The sequence below is a fragment of the Saccostrea echinata genome, unplaced genomic scaffold (genome assembly GCF_033153115.1).
Source record: "Saccostrea echinata isolate AGI-Se365-2 ecotype Australia unplaced genomic scaffold, CSIRO_AGI_Sech_v1 ptg000005l, whole genome shotgun sequence".
NCBI lineage: Eukaryota > Metazoa > Mollusca > Bivalvia > Ostreida > Ostreidae > Saccostrea > Saccostrea echinata.
In genome coordinates this window covers 14,680,685-14,683,133 of record NW_026889754.1, presented here as the reverse complement: position 1 = coordinate 14,683,133, position 2,449 = coordinate 14,680,685, and the positions used below count along the sequence as shown (strand labels likewise).

At 37.2% G+C, this 2,449-nt stretch overlaps 1 pseudogene; it reads right to left on the bottom strand.

The window, feature by feature from the left end:
- Positions 1-642: 642 nt before the first annotated feature.
- On the bottom strand, positions 643-1,951 carry LOC133179898 (uncharacterized; annotated as a pseudogene).
- Between the last annotated feature and the right edge of the window lie 498 nt (positions 1,952-2,449).

Genomic DNA, 2,449 nt, shown 5'->3' with positions numbered 1-2,449 from the left:
AGCCAGAGAGAGCTCCTCAGTGAAAGTTTCGTATTTACCATCTGGCAAGTGGTCTTTGTAGACATGCAACACTACTTTCCGGATTGATGGTAGTAAGACACGTAGAAGAATTTCCACATCAGTATCATGCTTAGACTCTTTGGTTAGGAATTCAAAAATTCTGTCGCCATTAAAGTCTACTCCTGTTAAAGCTGGAAAGGTTCCCGTTATAAAATCAGCTACATTTTCAGTCGCATCAGCCAAGTCGGTAGATAAATGGAGATAATTTTGTGTCATGTCTTCAATTGATGTGTCTTTGTTCTCGAGAATATTCCAAAGGGGTGTAGTTATCATCTTTGAAATCAATCCCAAGGCTTTAAGTCCAGCAACATAAAAGGAGACATAAAGGTCTGAGAGAACAGACTTCAGAAGTCTTCTTTTCAATATCTGATTTCTCCAGTAATTCAGTTATGTGAGGATGTAGGAAGTAAAGGTATGCAGCATTTTGAAATAAAATGTTGAACCTGTGGCCTTTGAAAGGTTGCAGAGGAAGTGATATCATTTTGTTTTCAGTACGAAATGGCTGCATGTATGTTCGGAAGGCTCCATAACACCCGCACTTTTCATCACCTTTTCTTGTAAAAGCCTTGCCTGCACTTCTAATTAAGCGAAAACACCCTGATTCATCAATTTTGAAGAAATTCTCATCAAATATTGGTGGATTTCCATCAAAATTCCCCTTTCTGCTTCACATAATCCTTTCTGAGCTGCATTCACCATATGCACTAGACCATGAACACCACAGAAGAAATTGTTTAATCTGCTGACTGTTTCTTTCTCAACATCATCCATTGTGTTATAATACACCCGAATCTGTGGCAGCAACTCTGCTCTGTAACTTTCCAATAGCTCATTAAAACTTCAATTCTGCAGCAGCACGGTCACTCATCGTATTTTGTATATTACAAAGAATTTTGTTTCCAGCATTCTTATAAGTTTCCTTGTTGGTGTCAGAAATATCCTGTAAAATTCCCTTAAATGTATCCAGTGTATTTTGTGCTGATTTTGTAGTCATTTCACGAAGTCCTAATGCAAAATAATTACCTTCTTCATCACGAACAGAAAATCCGCCATACTTGATGCCAACCTTTGATGTTTCGTCAGTGTGCAAAGTTGTGTTGTTTTTCTGACATTTCTTCTTACAGTTGTTTTTTGGCTAGACAGAGTCTTTGAATGTTCATATTGGCAACAGTTGATGGAGATGGAAGGCGGTTGGGTTCTTTACCTGCTAACTTCAAACAAACTTCTATCGTTGGTCCTAAATCTACGTAAAATGTACATTTACTTTATGTTGATGCATATAGTAATAAAGCAAATCAGAACTGCAAACATTCTTAGATACTTACCAATTTGTGTTGAAGGGACATTGTGTTGAAGAAGAGAGTACACACAGAAATGGAGTTCTGGAGTGAATGCTTTCTCTTTCTTGTCAAATAGACCGATGACTTTATTGTCAGCTCCCTCATGCAGCTGCTCCATGAGATAGGAAATCTCATCATCCTTTTCCCTAAGAGTATGTTGAAGCTCATTGACAGTGATTCTGAGGTGATCATTTTCAGCTTGTAGCTCATTTAGAAGTTGTTGGTAGTCTTCTTTTGATGTGTCATCTGATGTCCCCAGTTTTGTACATTTAGTTTTCCAGTAGTTCTCTCTCCGTTTAGTGCGTTTGACAGCTTGATTTGATGATTTCAGTTTCTCATGTAGCACTCTATTTTGCTTTGTTACATCTTCCGATTTTATGTTGAGCGTCTGCATGTTAGATATTGTTTCAGTCAACTCAGACCTTAAGGATATTTTCTCCTTCAGCAGATTCTGGTTTTCTATGAACACTGAGTTAGCAATGGACATTGCTGTAGACAAGGCATCACCGCTAGAGCTGATCAGATATGTAGCTTCCGGCATATTGGGAGTCACTGTATTTAATACTTTAGGAGGAGCACATTCTGTTTCTAGAAACTCTGTAAACTTTCTGCTACCTTCAGATTTAGATTCGTTCTTTCTGAGTTTTTTTTTTATTCCGACCACAATTGACCAATAGCCACTTTTATTGATGTCAGATTACAATTATCAGAATGTGATACAATCCACTGGGCAGTTTGGGATGCCCCATGTGCTCTTTTAAAGCTTATGACATCAGAATTTAAAATCCTAGGGGTAGTGCAGGACATCTTTTGATCAGCTTGTTGAATAATAATAGCGATAAGATAGATTTTCCACCAAGTTCTAAAAAAAAATATTACATTTGTACTTAAAAATGTTTGTTCTTCGTTCTTCTGTATTAATAGTTTTTACAACATTTATATTTACCAAGACCCTTACAGCATACAAAACAACAAAGAATAGATCTGTTTGATGTACTTCAACAAACCAGTCAAAAGTGCCCCTACCCAATAATGTTTTTTCAATGCCC